Genomic DNA, 21,214 nt, shown 5'->3' with positions numbered 1-21,214 from the left:
CATTCCACCCCTATTTCTCAATAAAAGATATTCTAGGCCTTTTGTTCCTCCTCATTCCTCTAATAACACTTGCCATATTCTCACCTAACCTCCTAGGAGATCCAGAAAATTTTACACCCGCAAACCCATTAGTAACACCTCCCCACATCAAACCTGAGTGGTACTTCCTATTTGCATATGCTATCCTACGATCAATCCCCAACAAATTAGGAGGAGTCCTAGCCCTAGCCGCCTCCGTCTTAATTCTATTTCTAGCCCCATTCCTCCACATGTCAAAGCAATGAACTATAACCTTCCGACCTCTCTCCCAACTTTTATTCTGAATCCTAGTAACAAATCTTTTAATCCTTACATGAATCGGTAGCCAACCAGTCGAACATCCATTTATTGTCATCGGACAACTTGCCTCAACTACCTACTTCACAATCATTCTCATCTTATTCCCCATCACTAGTCTCCTAGAAAATAAGATACTCAACCTCTAACCACTCTAATAGTTTATAAAAAACGTTGGTCTTGTAAACCAAAGACTGAAGGCTACCCCCTTCTTAGAGTTTTCCAAAAAATATCCAAACACCCCCCAACTTTCCAATCAACACGTACATCAAGGGGAGGGGCCCCCCCTTCCCCCCCATACCCTACGGTATGTATTACTTTGCATAGCATTCTCCACCACATTAGACATAACATGCATGTAGGAAAATCTGACATAGTATTATTGCAAAACCATCCAAATTTTCATACTATCTCCCATACAGCCCAAAACTTGTCATCAACAGACCTAGGCACATTCCCACACAAGGACATAACATGTCATGTTCTAGGAATAATCCCGCTAACCGAACTAAAACCTAAGATCGCTAACTTTCGCATAAAATCCCTTTCAACACGAGGAACGTCACAGGACCTAGAATCCATGGTCCATGGACCACTCACCACTTAACCTTGCTCTATGTACCAACCAAGAAGTGCTGGGTTATTTATTAGTCGTACTCCTCACGAGAAACCAGCAACCCGGTGTTAGTAATGTTTATCATGTCCAGCTTCAGGTGTATTCTTTCCCTCTCCACCAATAACCCACTCTCATAACTTGCTCTTTTTCGTCTCTGGTTCCTCGGTCAGGGCCATAACTTGCTTAATTTTCCTAAACTTGCGCTCCGTTACTAATGGTTGGGGATGCTTGGCCAACCTGGACCTGGTGATCGCGGCATTTTCTCTCTTCTAAACTTTTGGTTTTTTTTTTTTTGGGTAGATCTCAATAAGCCCTTCAGAGTGCTCCGCCAGGGGGCTCCCATATATAGTTGACATGTACCCCTTATGGTCGGCGAGCGGTTTTCTCACTTTCGCGTGAAAATTAATGATATGGTTTCAAGTGTTACTCGGTCTCATACTGTTGCACTGATGCACTGTCACGTGCTGTTGGCTTGGTTTCTCCATTACGTCTCTCATCAAGTTGCAGTTTAATTAATGCACGCCAGACATATTTTTTGTCGTCAATTTCACAAAAAATTACAAAAATTTTGTCATTTTTTGCAATGATCTAGGGACTTTCCCTCTATTCATCATTAATTTTTGGTTTTAAATTTTTTAACAAAAATTTCAAATTTTACAAATTTTCCATTCCCCTAATTTTCCAATTAAAACATTTGCATCATCAATTTGTTAAATTTTTTTAATACACTTTAATTTACCCCATCATTTCCTTTCATCATTCATTTGTTCATTTGTTTGTTTACACTTTAATTTACCCCATCATTTCCTTTCATCATTCATTTGTTCATTTGTTTGTTTACACTTTAATTTACCCCATCATTTCCTTTCACCCTCTTACCTCCCCAATTAATCGCCTCTACTACTCTAACTAATATTCCACCCACATACGCCTTTAACAGTTGGTCCCAAACTTTTTTCCAACCCTTCAGAAAAAAAGGAATCAAACCTTTATCACCAACTCCCAAAGCTGGCATTTTCATTAAACTATTCTCTGAACCACACCACCTTAAACCGCCCGAATTGCCCCACGAGACAACCCTCGTACAAGTTCTAGCACAACAAACAACGTCAGCAACAGACCCCAGCCCGCAATTAAAAATTGTCCAACCCCCCAAGAATAAAACATAGCCGCTCCCTCAAAATCCAACCAAACAGATAAAACGCCCCCACTATCCACCGTGTTCATCCCCAACCACTCTAACTCAGATAGCCCTATAATAAACACCCCACCCCCCAGCACTAAAACTAACCCAGCACCATACCCAACAACCTGCCAGTCCCCTCAAGTCTCAGGAAATGGATCTGCTGCCAATGAAACTGAATACACAAAAACCACTAACATCCCACCTAAATATACCAGAAATAACACTAGTGATACAAAAGACACCCCCAAACTCATTAACCATCCACACCCTACAATAGACGCCAACACTAACCCCACTACTGCATAGTATGGAGAAGGATTGGAAGCAACTGCTAGTCCTCCCAAAATAAAACTAACACTTAAAAATAGTATAAAGTACGTCATAACAATTCCTGCTTGGCTTCTATCCAAGACCTTTGGCCTGAAAAACCATCGTTGTAATTTCAACTACAAGAACATAAAACCTTAACAAACCCATCCACAACACTACAATCCTGCCCCTTTCTACTCTTCTAACTTCTCAGCAACACATTTTTGTTATCCACTTGCACTACTTCTCCAACCACTAAACAAGTCCTAAATCAATATCAACTATTACTACAACTAAAACAAGCCCCAATAATAATCACTATGCCTAAAACAGCCTTAGTCCTTGTAGCTTACAATAAAGCATAACACTGAAGATGTTAAGACGGCTATTACACATACCCAAGGACAAAAAAGACTTAGTCCTAACCTTACAGTTAGTTCTTGCCAAATATATACATGCAAGTATCCGCATCCCAGTGAAAATGCCCTCAGCACCTTAAAAAGACAGCAGGAGCAGGCATCAGGCACACCACTCCAATTGTAGCCCAAAACGCCTTGCCTAGCCACACCCCCACGGGTTTTCAGCAGTAATCAATATTAAGCAATAAGTGTAAACTTGACTTAGTTAAAGCAACTTACCAGGGTTGGTAAATCTTGTGCCAGCCACCGCGGTCACACAAGAAACCCAAATTAACTTTATACGGCGTAAAGAGTGGTTTTTCATTATCACTTCAACTAAGACTGAAATGTAACCAAGCTGTTATAAGCACAAGATGCATCCAATACTCCCATAGAAATGATCTTAGCTTCATGATCAACAAAACTCCACGAAAGCCAGGACACAAACTGGGATTAGATACCCCACTATGCCTGGCCCTAAATCCCGATGCTTTCACCACTTAAGCATCCGCCTGAGAACTACGAGCACAAACGCTTAAAACTCTAAGGACTTGGCGGTGCTCCAAACCCACCTAGAGGAGCCTGTTCTATAACCGATAACCCACGATACACCCAACCATCCCTTGCCAAATCAGCCTATATACCGCCGTCGTCAGCCCACCCCTAAACTGAGGGTTTAACAGTGGGCACAACAGCAACATCCCACTAATAAGACAGGTCAAGGTATAGCTCATGAGATGGTAGAAATGGGCTACATTTTCTAGCATAGAATACCTCACGACAAGGAGTGTGAAATCACTCCTAAAAGGCGGATTTAGCAGTAAAGCAGGATAATAATGCCTCCTTTAAGCTGGCTCTGAAGCACGTACATACCGCCCGTCACCCTCCTCACAAGCTATAATTAATTTTATTTATAATAAACCCCCAAGCTAGAGATGAGGCAAGTCGTAACAAGGTAAGTGTACCGGAAGGTGCACTTAGTCTACCAAGGTGTAGCTATAACTAAAGCATTCAGCTTACACCTGAAAGATATCTGTTTCATATCAGATCGCCTTGAAGCCTAACTCTAGCTCTTCTACCAGATTACGTATAAACCAAGTTAATACTACCTATTAAATCAAAACATTCTCTCACTCAACCTAGTATAGGCGATAGAAAGGTAAACTCAAGACGCAATAGAGATCATGTACCGTAAGGGAAGAATGAAATAGTAATGACAAACCAAGCAATAAATAGCAAAGACCAACCCTTGTACCTTTTGCATCATGATTTAGCGAGAAATTACCCAAGCAAAACGCCAATTTAAGCTTGCTTCCCCGAAACCCAAGCGAGCTACTCACGAGCAGCTATCTACTGAGCAAACCCGTCTCTGTTGCAAAAGAGTGGGAAGACTCGTTAGTAGTGGTGAAAAGCCAATCGAGCTGGGTGATAGCTGGTTGCCTATGAAATGAATCTTAGTTCCCTCTTAATTCACCTCCCAGGACTACACTCAACCCACATGAAGCGAATTAAGGGCTATTTAAAGGAGGTACAGCTCCTTTAAAAAAGAGTACACTCTCCCCTAGCGGATAAATTCAATTACAGCTTAATTGTGGGCCTTCAAGCAGCCACCATTAAAGAATGCGTCAAAGCTCCTCACCCAAAAAAATCTAAACTTCCTTATGACTCCCTCTTCCCCAATAGGCCAACTTATGTTAAATAAGAGAATTTATGCTAAAATAAGTAACTAGGGATCCCCTCTGTGGCGCAAGCTTACATTACAACATTATTAACAATCCACAGGATATTTTTTAACCTTAACAAGACCTTATACCCAAAACTCTGTTAACCCACCTATGGAGCGCCCCCAAAGACGATTAAAATCTGTAAAAGGAACTAGGCAAATCCAAGGCCCGACTGTTTACCAAAAACATAGCCTTTAGCAAACCAAGTATTAAAGGTGAAGCCTGCCCAGTGACAATACGTTCAATGACCACGGTATCCTAACCGTGCAAAGGTAGCGCAATCAATTGTCCCATAAATCGGGACTTGTATGAATGGCTTAACGAGGTCTTAGCTGTCTCCTACCGATAATCAGTGAAATTGATCTTCCTGTGCAAAAGCAGGAATAACCCCATAAGACAAGAAGACCCTGTGGAACTTTAAAATCTGCTACCACTCCCATAAACAATACTCACCCACAGGGCCCACTCCCCCGGGATTTTGCTGGTGTGCATTTTTTGGTTGGGGCGACCTTGGAGGCAAACTCAACCTCCAAATATCAGACAATCCATCTTAACCAAGAACTACCCATCAACGTGTTAATAGCAACCAGACCCAATATAATTGATTAATGAACCTAGCTACCCCAGGGATAACAGCGCAATCTCCTTCAAGAACCCACATCGACAAGGAGGTTTACGACCTCGATGTTGGATCAGGACATCCTAGTGGTGCAACCGCTACCAAGGGTTCGTTTGTTCAACGATTAACAGTCCTACGTGATCTGAGTTCAGACGGGAGTAATCCAGGTCGGTTTCTATCTGTGTTACAACTCCTTCTAGTACGAAAGGACCGAAGAAGTAAGGCCTATGCCACAAGCACGCCTTCGCACCCAGTAATGAACCCAACTAAATTACTAAGAGCTTCACCATAATCCCCTCCTAGAAAAGGACCGCTAGCGTGGCAGGGCTTGGCAAATGCAGAAGGCTTAAGCCCTTTACCCAGAGGTTCAAATCCTCTCCCTAGCTCCAACACAAATCACATGACAATTCACTTGACCCTCACTTACTTTATTATATCAATATCCTATGCTCTCTCCATCCTCATCGCCGTAGCATTTCTTACCCTAGTTGAACGTAAGATTCTAAGTTATATGCAAGCCCGAAAAGGGCCTAATATTGTAGGACCATTTGGCCTCTTACAACCTATAGCAGATGGAGTAAAGCTATTCATTAAAGAACCAATTCGTCCATCAACTTCATCCCCTTACCTATTTATATCTACCCCTATCTTAGCCCTTCTCCTAGCAATTACAATCTGAACACCACTTCCCCTACCCTTTCCCCTTACTGACCTAAACCTTGGCATACTCTTCCTTCTAGCTCTATCTAGCTTGGCAGTCTATTCAATTCTATGATCAGGGTGGGCCTCTAACTCAAAATATGCCTTAATCGGCGCCCTCCGAGCAGTCGCACAGACTATCTCTTACGAAGTTACCCTGGCCATTATTCTCCTATCCGTAATTATCCTTAGTGGTAACTACACCCTCAATACCCTAGCTACAACTCAAGAACCTCTCTACCTCATTTTCTCCTCCTGGCCCTTAGCAATAATATGATATATCTCCACTCTTGCCGAAACAAACCGCGCTCCATTTGACCTGACAGAAGGAGAATCTGAACTAGTCTCAGGGTTCAACGTAGAATATGCTGCAGGGCCATTCGCCTTATTTTTTCTTGCCGAATATGCTAATATTATACTAATAAATGTACTCACAACCATTCTATTCCTAAACCCCAGCTCACTCAATCTCCCTCAGGAACTCATTCCCCCTGCTTTAGCTACAAAAACCCTCCTCCTTTCCGCAGGATTCTTATGAATCCGCGCCTCTTACCCTCGATTCCGATATGATCAACTCATACATTTGCTTTGAAAAAACTTCTTACCCCTAACATTAGCCTTATGCCTATGGCATACCAGCCTTCCTATCTCCTATGCAGGCCTACCCCCCTACCTAAGACACTCAAGGAAATGTGCCTGAATCCAAAAGGGTTACTATGATAAAGTAAACATAGAGGTATACCAATCCTCTCATTTCCTAATTTTAGAAATGTAGGAATCGAACCTACACTAAAGGAATCAAAATCCTCTATACTCCCTCTATATTATTTTCTAGTAAGGTCAGCTAATTAAGCTATCGGGCCCATACCCCGAAAATGATGGTTTAACTCCTTCCCTTACTAATGAATCCCCAAGCTAAACTAATCTCCACAATAAGCCTACTCCTAGGAACCTCAATCACAATTTCGAGTAACCACTGAATAATAGCATGAGTCGGCTTAGAAATTAACACTTTAGCTATTCTTCCATTGATCTCTAAAAGCCACCATCCACAAGCCATTGAGGCCTCTACTAAATATTTTCTAACCCAAGCAGCCGCATCTACGCTACTTTTATTCTCCAGCATGACCAATGCATGATTCTCTGGCCAATGAGACATCACCCAACTAACCCACCCCATATCATGTATACTACTAACTATTGCAATTTCAATTAAACTAGGCTTAGTCCCATTTCATTTCTGATTTCCAGAAGTTCTTCAAGGTTCAACTATAACAACATGCCTCCTACTAGCCACAGTCATAAAATTTCCACCAACCACACTATTCTACCTAACATCCCCCTCACTCAACCCAACTCTCCTATCTTCAATAGCTATTGCTTCCGCAGCCCTAGGTGGCTGAATAGGACTTAACCAAACCCAAACTCGCAAAATTTTAGCTTTCTCATCTATCGCACACCTAGGATGAATAACCATTATTCTCAACTATAACCCCAATCTGACTTTAATTACGTTCTATCTCTATACTGTAACAACTTCCGCCATCTTCTTCATCCTTAACACAACCAATACCCTAAAACTATCCACTGTTATAGCCACATGAACCAAAATTCCATCACTAACCACAATCCTTATGCTCACTCTCCTCTCCCTTGCAGGTCTTCCTCCCCTAACGGGATTCCTACCCAAATGGTTAATTATTCAAGAGCTCACAAAACAAGAACTAACAGTAATAGCCACAGCTATTACCCTACTCTCTTTACTTGGACTTTTCTTCTACCTACGACTGGCCTACTGTGCAACCATCACACTACCCCCAAACTTCACTAACTACATAAAACAATGACAAACTAACAAACCAACTAACACCCTAACCACAACCTTTACCTCCTTATCAATTATACTCCTACCGCTATCTCCCATAGTACTCACAATCCCTTAGAAACTTAGGTTATTTAAACCGAAGGCCTTCAAAGCCTTAAACAAGGGCTAATCCCTCTTAGTTTCTGTTAAGGTACACAGGATGCTAACCTGCATCTCCTGAATGCAACTCAGACGCTTTAATTAAGCTAGAACCTCCCCCTAGACAGATGGGCTTTGATCCCATAAAATTTTAGTTAACAGCTAAATGCCCCAACCAACAGGCTTCTGTCTACTAGATCCCGGCGCATGTTTAATGCACATCAATGAGCTTGCAACTCAACATGAATTTCACTACAGAATCGATAAGAAGAGGAATCAAACCTCTGTAAAAAGGACTACAGCCTAACGCTTCTACACTCAGCCATCTTACCTATGACTTTCATCAACCGTTGACTATTCTCCACTAACCACAAAGATATCGGCACACTTTACCTTATTTTTGGCGCATGAGCTGGTATAATCGGCACAGCCCTTAGTCTCCTCATTCGAGCAGAGCTAGGACAGCCAGGCACCCTTTTAGGCGATGACCAAATTTACAATGTAATCGTCACCGCACATGCCTTCGTTATAATTTTCTTTATAGTAATGCCTATTATAATCGGAGGGTTTGGTAACTGATTAGTACCATTAATAATTGGTGCTCCCGACATAGCATTTCCACGAATAAATAACATGAGCTTCTGACTACTTCCCCCATCCTTCCTACTTCTCCTAGCATCTTCTACAGTAGAAGCCGGGGCCGGAACAGGATGAACAGTATACCCACCCCTAGCCGGAAATCTAGCCCACGCCGGTGCATCAGTAGACCTTGCCATCTTCTCCCTTCACCTGGCAGGTGTCTCATCCATCCTTGGGGCAATCAACTTTATCACCACAGCAATCAATAGAAAACCACCTGCTCTCTCACAATACCAAACCCCTCTATTCGTTTGATCCGTCCTAATTACTGCAGTTCTACTTCTCCTCTCCCTACCAGTCCTCGCTGCTGGCATTACAATGCTTCTAACAGATCGAAACCTAAACACTACATTCTTTGACCCCGCAGGAGGCGGAGACCCAATTTTATATCAACATTTATTCTGATTTTTTGGCCATCCAGAAGTCTACATCCTTATCCTACCAGGATTCGGAATTATTTCCCATGTTGTAGCCTATTACGCCGGTAAAAAAGAACCCTTTGGCTACATAGGCATAGTCTGAGCCATATTATCCATTGGTTTCTTGGGCTTTATCGTATGAGCTCACCACATATTTACAGCTGGTATGGACGTAGACACCCGAGCTTACTTCACATCCGCCACCATAATCATTGCAATCCCCACTGGCATCAAAGTCTTCAGCTGACTAGCAACCCTACACGGTGGAACAATCAAATGAGACCCGCCCATACTATGAGCCCTAGGCTTTATTTTCCTCTTCACCATTGGTGGACTAACAGGCATCGTTCTTGCCAACTCCTCCCTAGACATCGCCCTGCACGACACCTACTACGTAGTTGCACACTTCCACTATGTATTATCTATGGGGGCAGTATTCGCCATTTTAGCTGGCTTCACACATTGATTCCCACTGTTCACTGGCTACACCCTTCACTCTACATGAGCTAAAGCCCACTTTGGAGTAATATGCTTTGGAGTCAACCTAACATTCTTCCCACAACATTTCCTAGGCCTAGCTGGTATACCACGACGATACTCAGACTACCCAGATGCTTATACCCTATGAAACACCCTATCCTCCATCGGCTCCCTCATCTCCATAGTAGCTGTAATTATATTAATGTTCATTATCTGAGAAGCCTTCGCATCTAAACGGAAAGTAGCGCAACCAGAACTTACCTCCACAAACATCGAATGAATTCACGGCTGCCCTCCTCCCTATCATCCCTTTGAAGAACCAGCTTTTGTCCAAGTACAAGAAAGGAAGGAATCGAACCCTCATAAGCTGGTTTCAAGCCAACCGCATCAAACCACTCATGCTTCTTTCTTATGGGTTGTTAGTAAAATCATTACATAGCCTTGTCAAGACTAAATCACAGGTGAAAACCCAGTACATCCCATCCCAACTCCATGGCCAACCACTCTCAATTTGGTTTTCAAGACGCTTCATCCCCTATTATAGAAGAACTTATTGAATTTCACGACCACGCCCTAATAGTCGCACTAGCCGTTTGTAGCCTAGTCCTGTATTTACTAGCTCTTATACTTATAGAAAAACTATCCTCTAATACCGTTGACGCACAAGAAGTAGAACTTGTCTGAACAATCTTACCTGCCATTGTCCTAATTATACTAGCCCTCCCATCCCTTCAAATCCTCTACATGATAGACGAAATCGATGAGCCTGACCTCACCCTCAAAGCCATTGGCCACCAATGATACTGATCCTACGAATATACAGACTTTAAAGATTTATCTTTTGACTCTTACATACTACCAACTATGGATCTACCACTCGGCCATTTCCGCCTCCTAGAAGTTGATAACCGCATCGTCATTCCAATAGAATCCCCGATTCGAATTATTGTTACAGCTGATGACGTTCTCCACTCCTGAGCTGTTCCTAGCCTTGGTGTAAAAACCGATGCAATTCCAGGACGACTGAACCAAACTTCCTTTATCACAACCCGTCCTGGAATCTTCTACGGTCAGTGCTCAGAAATCTGTGGAGCCAACCACAGCTTCATGCCTATCGTAGTAGAATCAGCCCCTCTAACACACTTCGAAAACTGATCTTCACTTCTAACATCCTAATCCTTAAGAAGCTATGAACCAGCACTAGCCTTTTAAGCTAGAGAAAGAGGATTATTCATCCTCCTTAATGACATGCCCCAACTAAACCCCGCACCTTGACTTTTTATCATACTAACTTCATGACTCACTTTTTCTCTTATCCTTCAACCTAAACTCTTACTATTTACCCCAACTAACTCACCCTCCAACAAAACACTACCCACTATAAAACCCCACTCCTGAAACTGACCATGAACCTAAGCTTCTTTGATCAATTCCTAAGCCCAACCCTCCTTGGAATCCCCCTTATCCTCATCTCACTGTTATTCCCAGCCCTATTACTTCCTTCTCCTGGCAATCGATGAGTTACAAATCGTCTCTCAACTCTTCAACTCTGATTTCTCCATTTAATCACAAAACAACTAATAACCCCATTAAACAAAAAAGGCCATAAATGAGCCCTAATCCTATCATCACTCATAATTATACTTCTAACAATTAACCTATTAGGCCTCCTACCTTACACATTCACACCTACCACCCAACTATCAATAAACCTAGCCCTCGCCTTCCCTCTATGACTTGCCACCCTGCTAACAGGCCTACGAAACCAACCTTCAGCTTCTCTTGGACACCTCCTACCAGAAGGCACCCCAACACCTCTAATTCCTGCCCTCATCATAATTGAAACAACAAGCCTTCTCATTCGTCCTTTAGCCTTAGGAGTTCGCCTCACAGCCAACCTCACAGCAGGACACCTACTCATCCAACTCATTTCAACAGCCACTACCGTCCTCCTTCCCATTATACCCACCGTGTCCCTTCTAACTATAACAATTCTACTCCTCTTAACAATTCTAGAAGTGGCCGTGGCAATAATCCAAGCGTATGTCTTTGTACTTCTTCTAAGTCTTTACTTACAAGAAAATATTTAACCCTTAATGACACACCAAGCCCACTCATTTCACATAGTAGACCCAAGCCCTTGACCCATTTTTGGAGCAGCAGCCGCCCTCCTCACCACCTCTGGATTGGCCATATGATTTCACCACAACTCTATCCAACTCTTACTCCTAGGCCTACTCTCTATAATCCTAGTGATACTCCAATGATGACGTGACATCGTACGAGAAAGCACATTCCAAGGCCACCATACCCCTACAGTCCAAAAGGGCTTACGTTACGGAATAATTCTATTTATTACATCCGAAGCATTCTTCTTCCTAGGATTCTTCTGAGCATTCTTCCACTCCAGCTTAGTCCCCACTCCAGAACTCGGAGGACAATGACCTCCTATAGGAATCAAACCTCTAAATCCAATAGAAGTCCCCCTACTAAACACTGCTATCCTCCTAGCCTCAGGAGTCACTGTTACATGAGCACATCACAGCATTACAGAGGGCAATCGGAACCAAGCTACCCAAGCCCTACTTATAACCGTCCTATTAGGATTCTACTTTACAGCACTTCAAGCAATAGAATATTATGAAGCTCCATTCTCAATTGCCAACGGAGTCTATGGATCAACCTTTTTTGTCGCCACAGGATTTCATGGTCTCTACGTAATCATTGGATCCTCCTTCCTCTTGATTTGCCTCCTCTGCCTCGTAAAATTCCACTTCACATCCAACCACCACTTTGGCTTTGAAGCAGCGGCCTGATACTGACATTTTGTTGGCATTATCTGACTGTTCCTCTACATAACAATCTATTGATGAGGATCTTGCCCTTCTAGTATATTAATTACAATTGACTTCCAATCTCTAAAATCTGGATCAAACCCAGAGAAAGGCAATTAACATAATCCTCTTTATATTCACAATTTCCCTATCACTATGTATTATCCTAACTTCACTAAACCTTTGATTAGCTCAAATAAGTCCAGATTCAGAAAAATTATCCCCATACGAATGTGGCTTTGACCCACTGGGCTCTGCCCGCCTCCCATTTTCTATCCGATTCTTCCTTGTCGCAATCTTATTCCTCTTGTTCGACCTAGAAATTGCCCTCCTACTGCCCCTCCCATGGGCTACTCAACTCCTCTCCCCTCTCACTACCCTAACATGAACCTCCGCAGTCATTCTCCTCCTCGCACTAGGGCTAATTTATGAATGAATTCAAGGGGGCTTAGAATGAGCAGAATAACTTCAGAAAGTTAGTCTAGCAAAGACAGTTGATTTCGGCTCAACAAACCACAGTCCTACCCCGTGACTTTCTCAATGACCTTTCTGCATCTAAGCTTCTACTCTGCCTTCACCCTAAGTAGTCTAGGACTAGCCTTTCACCGAATACACCTAATTTCTGCCCTGTTATGCTCAGAAAGTATAATACTATCAATATACATTGCCCTCTCTATGTGACCTATTCAAACCCAGACAACATCCCCCACCTTAATACCCATTCTTATGTTAGCGTTCTCAGCCTGTGAAGCAGGCGCTGGTCTAGCAGTCCTAGTAGCTTCCACCCGAACTCACGGATCAGATCATTTACACAATCTAAACCTTCTACAATGTTAAAAATTATTCTTCCCACAATCATATTACTCCCCATAACCCTCTTATCTCCTCCAAAATTCCTATGACTCAATGTCACCTCGCACAGTCTCTTAATTGCAACCGCTAGCTTACAATGACTTCCTTCAACCTATTACCCTAGCAAAAACCTATCACCATGACTTGGAACCGATCAAATTTCATCCCCCTTATTAGTTCTATCTTGTTGACTTCTACCTCTTATAATTCTGGCAAACCAAAATCACCTTCAACAAGAACCTCCCACACGAAAATATATTTTTACCATAACCATAATCCTCACCCAACCATTCATTATCTTGGCCTTCTCAGCCTTAGAACTGATATTATTTTATATCGCATTCGAAGCTACCCTAATCCCTACCCTAATTCTAATCACACGATGAGGTAGCCAACCAGAACGTTTAAGTGCTGGAATCTACCTCTTATTTTATACACTAATTAGTTCTCTTCCCCTACTAGTAGTAATCCTCTATCTTCACACTCAAACAGGAACTATACACATCACTATAATAAAACTTTCACACTCACCTCTTACAAACTCCTGAACAGGCCTCATATCAAGTCTAGCTCTATTGCTCGCTTTCATAGTGAAAGCTCCCCTTTACGGTCTACATCTGTGACTCCCAAAAGCCCACGTAGAGGCACCAATCGCAGAGTCTATACTCCTAGCTGCGCTCCTCCTCAAACTTGGGGGATACGGCATTATACGTACCTCAATAATTACAAACTCCCTATTAGACTACCTCTACTACCCATTTTTAACCCTAGCCTTATGAGGGGCACTAATGACAAGCTCCATCTGCCTACGCCAAATCGACCTTAAGTCATTAATCGCCTACTCCTCAGTAAGCCACATAGGTCTAGTCATTGCCGCAACAATAATCCAAACCCACTGATCCTTTTCAGGGGCCATAATCCTAATGATTTCACATGGACTTACCTCTTCCATGCTATTTTGCCTAGCCAATACAAACTATGAACGCATACATAGTCGTACTCTCCTTCTAACACGAGGCCTACAACCCCTTTTACCTCTAACAGGAGTCTGATGGCTCCTAGCCAACCTAACAAACATAGCCCTTCCTCCTACTACTAACCTGATAGCTGAATTAACTATCATAATTGCGCTCTTCAACTGATCCACCTTCACCATTATCCTAACCGGAGCCGCAAATCTACTAACTGCAGCCTATGCCCTCTACATACTCCTTATAACCCAACGAGGTCCAACTCCAACCTATATTACAACCACCCAAAATTCAAATACACGAGAACATCTCCTTATAACACTTCATATCCTACCCTCCCTCCTCCTCATCCTAAAACCAGAGCTAATCTCAGGAATTCCCACATGCAAGCAATGTTTTAAACCAAACATTAGACTGTGATCCTAACAATAGAAGTTAAACTCTTCTTGCCTGCCGAGGGGAGGTTTAACCAACAAGAACTGCTAACTCTTGCATCTGAGCCTAAGACCTCAGCCCCCTTACTTTTAAAGGATAATAGCAATCCACTGGTCTTAGGAGCCATTCATCTTGGTGCAAGTCCAAGTAAAAGTAATGGACTACCCATTAATCCTCAACACCTCTATATTCTTGACCCTGGCTACCCTCTCTATACCCATCTTACTCCCCCTCCTATCCAAAAACTATCTAAACTCTCCAACAACCATCATACACACTGTTAAAACTTCCTTCATAGTCAGTTTAATTCCCATAATCCTCTCCATCTACCTAAATATGGAAAATACCACTTTCTATTGAGAATGAAAATTTATTGCGAACTTCAAAATCCCTTTTAGCCTTAAAATAGACCAATACTCCTTAACGTTTTTTCCTATTGCACTATTCGTAACATGATCTATTCTTCAATTTACAACATGATATATAGCCTCAGAACCCCACACCACAAAATTCTCTCTTTACCTTCTAATCTTTCTCGTTGCAATACTCACCTTAATCATCGCTAATAACATATTCCTCTTATTTATCGGCTGAGAGGGAGTCGGAATTATGTCCTTCCTCCTGATTGGATGGTGACACGGTCGAGCAGAAGCCAACACCGCTGCACTTCAAGCCGTACTTTACAACCGTATCGGGGATATTGGACTAATCCTCTGCATAGCATGACTAGCATCCTCAATAAACACCTGAGAAATTCAACAGCAATCCTCCCCAAACCCAAAACCCTTCTCCCTCTCTTAGGGCTCATCCTAGCCGCCACAGGTAAATCCGCCCAATTTGGCCTACACCCATGACTCCCAGCAGCTATAGAAGGACCAACCCCTGTATCTGCCCTACTCCATTCCAGCACAATAGTAGTTGCCGGAATCTTCTTACTTATTCGCACTCACCACATATTATGTAACAACCAAATTACCCTAACTATGTGCCTTTGTATAGGTGCCCTATCCACCCTATTTGCCGCTACATGCGCTCTTACCCAAAACGACATCAAAAAAATTATTGCCTTCTCTACATCCAGCCAACTAGGACTAATAATAGTCACTATTGGCCTAAATCTACCCCAACTAGCCTTCCTACACATCTCTACACATGCATTCTTTAAAGCCATACTCTTCCTTTGCTCTGGGTCTATCATTCACAGCCTTAACGGTGAACAAGACATTCGAAAAATAGGAGGATTACAGAAACTACTCCCTACAACTACCTCATGCCTGACAATCGGAAATTTAGCTCTCATAGGAACACCATTTTTAGCAGGGTTTTACTCAAAAGATCTCATTATCCAAAGTCTTAACACCTCCTATCTAAACACCTGAGCACTCCTCCTAACCCTCGTAGCTACAGCTTTCACTGCAACTTACAGCCTACGTATAGCCCTACTAGTACAAACTGACTACACCCGGATTCCCTCCATTACTCCCATCAATGAAAACAACCCAGCAGTCACGAACCCAATTACTCGTCTCGCTCTAGGAAGTATTATAGCTGGCCTATTAATTACCTCCTATATCTCCCCTACAAAAACCCCTCCTATAACTATACCACTGGTCACAAAAACCACTGCTATCATTATTACAACATTAGGCATCATTCTGGCATTAGAACTATCAAAACTCACACATACCTTCTCTGCCCCCAAACAAAATACCACTATAAACTTCTCCAGCACTCTAGGATATTTTAATCCCCTTATACACCGCCTCAGCTCTACTAAACTCCTAAACAACGGCCAGAACATTGCATCCCATTTAATCGACCTATCCTGATATAAAAAAATAGGCCCAGAAGGGCTAGCGACCCTTCAACTCAAAATATCCAAAATCTCAACTACTCTACACTCCGGACTAATCAAAACCTATCTAGGATCCTTCGCTTTATCTATCTTAATTATAATCTTATTTGCACAGAACTAAGAATTAATGGCCCCTAACTTACGAAAACATCGCGCCCTAATAAAAATAATCAACAATTCTTTAATTGACCTCCCAACACCACCAAACATTTCTGCCTGATGAAACTTTGGATCACTTCTTGACATCTGTCTAACAATCCAAGTCACCACTGGCCTCCTACTAGCAATACATTATACAGCGGATATCACCCTGGCATTCACATCCGTCGCCCATACATGCCGAAATGTTCAATTCGGCTGACTAATCCGAAACCTCCATGCAAACGGCACCTCCTTCTTCTTCATATGCATTTACCTGCACATCGGACGAGGATTCTACTATGGTTCCTACCTATATAAAGAAACCTGAAACACAGGAGTTATTCTCCTCTTAACTCTAATAGCAACTGCCTTCGTAGGATATGTCCTCCCATGAGGTCAAATATCATTCTGAGGTGCTACAGTAATTACTAACCTATTCTCAGCAATTCCTTACATTGGCCAAACACTTGTAGAATGAGCTTGAGGAGGATTCTCAGTTGACAACCCTACACTTACCCGGTTCTTTGCCCTCCACTTCCTCCTCCCATTCCTAATTGCAGGTCTCACCCTCATCCACTTAACTTTCTTACATGAAACAGGCTCAAACAATCCCCTAGGTATTTATTCAGACTGCGACAAAATCCCATTCCACCCCTATTTCTCAATAAAAGATATTCTAGGCCTTTTGTTCCTCCTCATTCCTCTAATAACACTTGCCATATTCTCACCTAACCTCCTAGGAGATCCAGAAAATTTTACACCCGCAAACCCATTAGTAACACCTCCCCACATCAAACCTGAGTGGTACTTCCTATTTGCATATGCTATCCTACGATCAATCCCCAACAAATTAGGAGGAGTCCTGGCCCTAGCCGCCTCCGTCTTAATTCTATTTCTAGCCCCATTCCTCCACATGTCAAAGCAATGAACTATAACCTTCCGACCTCTCTCCCAACTTTTATTCTGAATCCTAGTAACAAATCTTTTAATCCTTACATGAATCGGTAGCCAACCAGTCGAACATCCATTTATTGTCATCGGACAACTTGCCTCAACTACCTACTTCACAATCATTCTCATCTTATTCCCCATCACTAGTCTCCTAGAAAATAAGATACTCAACCTCTAACCACTCTAATAGTTTATAAAAAACGTTGGTCTTGTAAACCAAAGACTGAAGGCTACCCCCTTCTTAGAGTTTTCCAAAAAATATCCAAACACCCCCCAACTTTCCAATCAACACGTACATCAAGGGGAGGGCCCCCCCCTTCCCCCCCCATACCCTACGGTATGTATTACTTTGCATAGCATTCTCCACCACATTAGACATAACATGCATGTAGGAAAATCTGACATAGTATTATTGCAAAACCATCCAAATTTTCATACTATCTCCCATACAGCCCAAAACTTGTCATCAACAGACCTAGGCACATTCCCACACAAGGACATAACATGTCATGTTCTAGGAATAATCCCGCTAACCGAACTAAAACCTAAGATCGCTAACTTTCGCATAAAATCCCTTTCAACACGAGGAACGTCACAGGACCTAGAATCCATGGTCCATGGACCACTCACCACTTAACCTTGCTCTATGTACCAACCAAGAAGTGCTGGGTTATTTATTAGTCGTACTCCTCACGAGAAACCAGCAACCCGGTGTTAGTAATGTTTATCATGTCCAGTTTCAGGTGTATTCTTTCCCTCTCCACCAATAACCCACTCTCATAACTTACTCTTTGTCGCCTCTGGTTCCTCGGTCAGGGTCATAACTTGCTTGATTTTCCTAAACTTGCGCTCCGTTACTAATGGTTGGGGATGCTTGGCCAACCTGGACCTTGTGATCGTGGCATTTTCTCTCTTCTAAACTTCAGGGTTTTTTTTTTTGGGTAGATCTCAATAAGCCCTTCAGAGTGCTCCGCCAGGGGGCTCCCATATATGGTTGACATGTACCCCTTATGGTCGGCGAGCGGTTTTCTCACTTTCGCGTGAAAATTAATGATATGGTTTCAAGTGTTACTCGGTCTCATACTGTTGCACTGATGCACTGTCACGTGCTGTTGGCTTGGTTTCTCCATTACGTCTCTCATCAAGTTGCAGTTTAATTAATGCACGCCAGACATATTTTTTGTCGTCAATTTCACAAAAAATTACAAAAATTTTGTCATTTTTTGCAATGATCTAGGGACTTTCCCTCTATTCATCATTAATTTTTGGTTTTAAATTTTTTAACAAAAATTTCAAATTTTACAAATTTTCCATTCCCCTAATTTTCCAATTAAAACATTTGCATCATCAATTTGTTAAATTTTTTTAATACACTTTAATTTACCCCATCATTTCCTTTCATCATTCATTTGTTCATTTGTTTGTTTACACTTTAATTTACCCCATCATTTCCTTTCATCATTCATTTGTTCATTTGTTTGTTTACACTTTAATTTACCCCATCATTTCCTTTCACCCTCTTACCTCCCCAATTAATCGCCTCTACTACTCTAACTAATATTCCACCCACATACGCCTTTAACAGTTGGTCCCAAACTTTTTTCCAACCCTTCAGAAAAAAAGGAATCAAACCTTTATCACCAACTCCCAAAGCTGGCATTTTCATTAAACTATTCTCTGAACCACACCACCTTAAACCGCCCGAATTGCCCCACGAGACAACCCTCGTACAAGTTCTAGCACAACAAACAACGTCAGCAACAGACCCCAGCCCGCAATTAAAAATTGTCCAACCCCCCAAGAATAAAACATAGCCGCTCCCTCAAAATCCAACCAAACAGATAAAACGCCCCCACTATCCACCGTGTTCATCCCCAACCACTCTAACTCAGATAACCCTATAATAAACACCCCACCCCCCAGCACTAAAACTAACCCAGCACCATACCCAACAACCTGCCAGTCCCCTCAAGTCTCAGGAAATGGATCTGCTGCCAATGAAACTGAATACACAAAAACCACTAACATCCCACCTAAATATACCAGAAATAACACTAGTGATACAAAAGACACCCCCAAACTCATTAACCATCCACACCCTACAATAGACGCCAACACTAACCCCACTACTGCATAGTATGGAGAAGGATTGGAAGCAACTGCTAGTCCTCCCAAAATAAAACTAACACTTAAAAATAGTATAAAGTACGTCATAACAATTCCTGCTTGGCTTCTATCCAAGACCTTTGGCCTGAAAAACCATCGTTGTAATTTCAACTACAAGAACATAAAACCTTAACAAACCCATCCACAACACTACAATCCTGCCCCTTTCTACTCTTCTAACTTCTCAGCAACACATTTTTGTTATCCACTTGCACTACTTCTCCAACCACTAAACAAGTCCTAAATCAATATCAACTATTACTACAACTAAAACAAGCCCCAATAATAATCACTATGCCTAAAACAGCCTTAGTCCTTGTAGCTTACAATAAAGCATAACACTGAAGATGTTAAGACGGCTATTACACATACCCAAGGACAAAAAAGACTTAGTCCTAACCTTACAGTTAGTTCTTGCCAAATATATACATGCAAGTATCCGCATCCCAGTGAAAATGCCCTCAGCACCTTAAAAAGACAGCAGGAGCAGGCATCAGGCACACCACTCCAATTGTAGCCCAAAACGCCTTGCCTAGCCACACCCCCACGGGTTTTCAGCAGTAATCAATATTAAGCAATAAGTGTAAACTTGACTTAGTTAAAGCAACTTACCAGGGTTGGTAAATCTTGTGCCAGCCACCGCGGTCACACAAGAAACCCAAATTAACTTTATACGGCGTAAAGAGTGGTTTTTCATTATCACTTCAACTAAGACTGAAATGTAACCAAGCTGTTATAAGCACAAGATGCATCCAATACTCCCATAGAAATGATCTTAGCTTCATGATCAACAAAACTCCACGAAAGCCAGGACACAAACTGGGATTAGATACCCCACTATGCCTGGCCCTAAATCCCGATGCTTTCACCACTTAAGCATCCGCCTGAGAACTACGAGCACAAACGCTTAAAACTCTAAGGACTTGGCGGTGCTCCAAACCCACCTAGAGGAGCCTGTTCTATAACCGATAACCCACGATACACCCAACCATCCCTTGCCAAATCAGCCTATATACCGCCGTCGTCAACCCACCCCTAAACTGAGGGTTTAACAGTGGGCACAACAGCAACATCCCACTAATAAGACAGGTCAAGGTATAGCTCATGAGATGGTAGAAATGGGCTACATTTTCTAGCATAGAATACCTCACGACAAGGAGTGTGAAATCACTCCTAAAAGGCGGATTTAGCAGTAAAGCAGGATAATAATGCCTCCTTTAAGCTGGCTCTGAAGCACGTACATACCGCCCGTCACCCTCCTCACAAGCTATAATTAATTTTATTTATAATAAACCCCCAAGCTAGAGATGAGGCAAGTCGTAACAAGGTAAGTGTACCGGAAGGTGCACTTAGTCTACCAAGGCGTAGCTATAACTAAAGCATTCAGCTTACACCTGAAAGATATCTGTTTCATATCAGATCACCTTGAAGCCTAACTCTAGCTCTTCTACCAGATTACGTATAAACCAAGTTAATACTACCTATTAAATCAAAACATTCTCTCACTCAACCTAGTATAGGCGATAGAAAGGTAAACTCAAGACGCAATAGAGATCATGTACCGTAAGGGAAGAATGAAATAGTAATGACAAACCAAGCAATAAATAGCAAAGACCAACCC

The 21,214-nt window shown here is 42.2% G+C and overlaps 2 long non-coding RNA genes across 2 annotated transcripts; one reads left to right on the top strand and one right to left on the bottom strand.

Moving 5' to 3' along the window:
- The first annotated feature begins 1,179 nt into the window (after positions 1–1,179).
- On the top strand, positions 1,180–18,492 carry LOC127473285 (uncharacterized). The gene is made up of 2 exons (XR_007905351.1): positions 1,180–1,232; positions 18,354–18,492. It is a non-coding gene; the product is annotated as an uncharacterized LOC127473285 (long non-coding RNA).
- On the bottom strand, positions 10,950–11,447 carry LOC127473284 (uncharacterized). The gene is made up of 2 exons (XR_007905350.1): positions 11,287–11,447; positions 10,950–11,158 (listed from the first exon to the last, which is right to left on the bottom strand). It is a non-coding gene; the product is annotated as an uncharacterized LOC127473284 (long non-coding RNA).
- Positions 18,493–21,214: the final 2,722 nt, after the last annotated feature.

Source organism: Manacus candei, unplaced genomic scaffold (genome assembly GCF_025592945.1).
Source record: "Manacus candei isolate 608988 ecotype Guabito, Panama unplaced genomic scaffold, ASM2559294v1 h1tg000035l, whole genome shotgun sequence".
Taxonomy (NCBI): domain Eukaryota; kingdom Metazoa; phylum Chordata; class Aves; order Passeriformes; family Pipridae; genus Manacus; species Manacus candei.
This window is presented reverse-complemented; position numbering and strand designations above follow the sequence as displayed.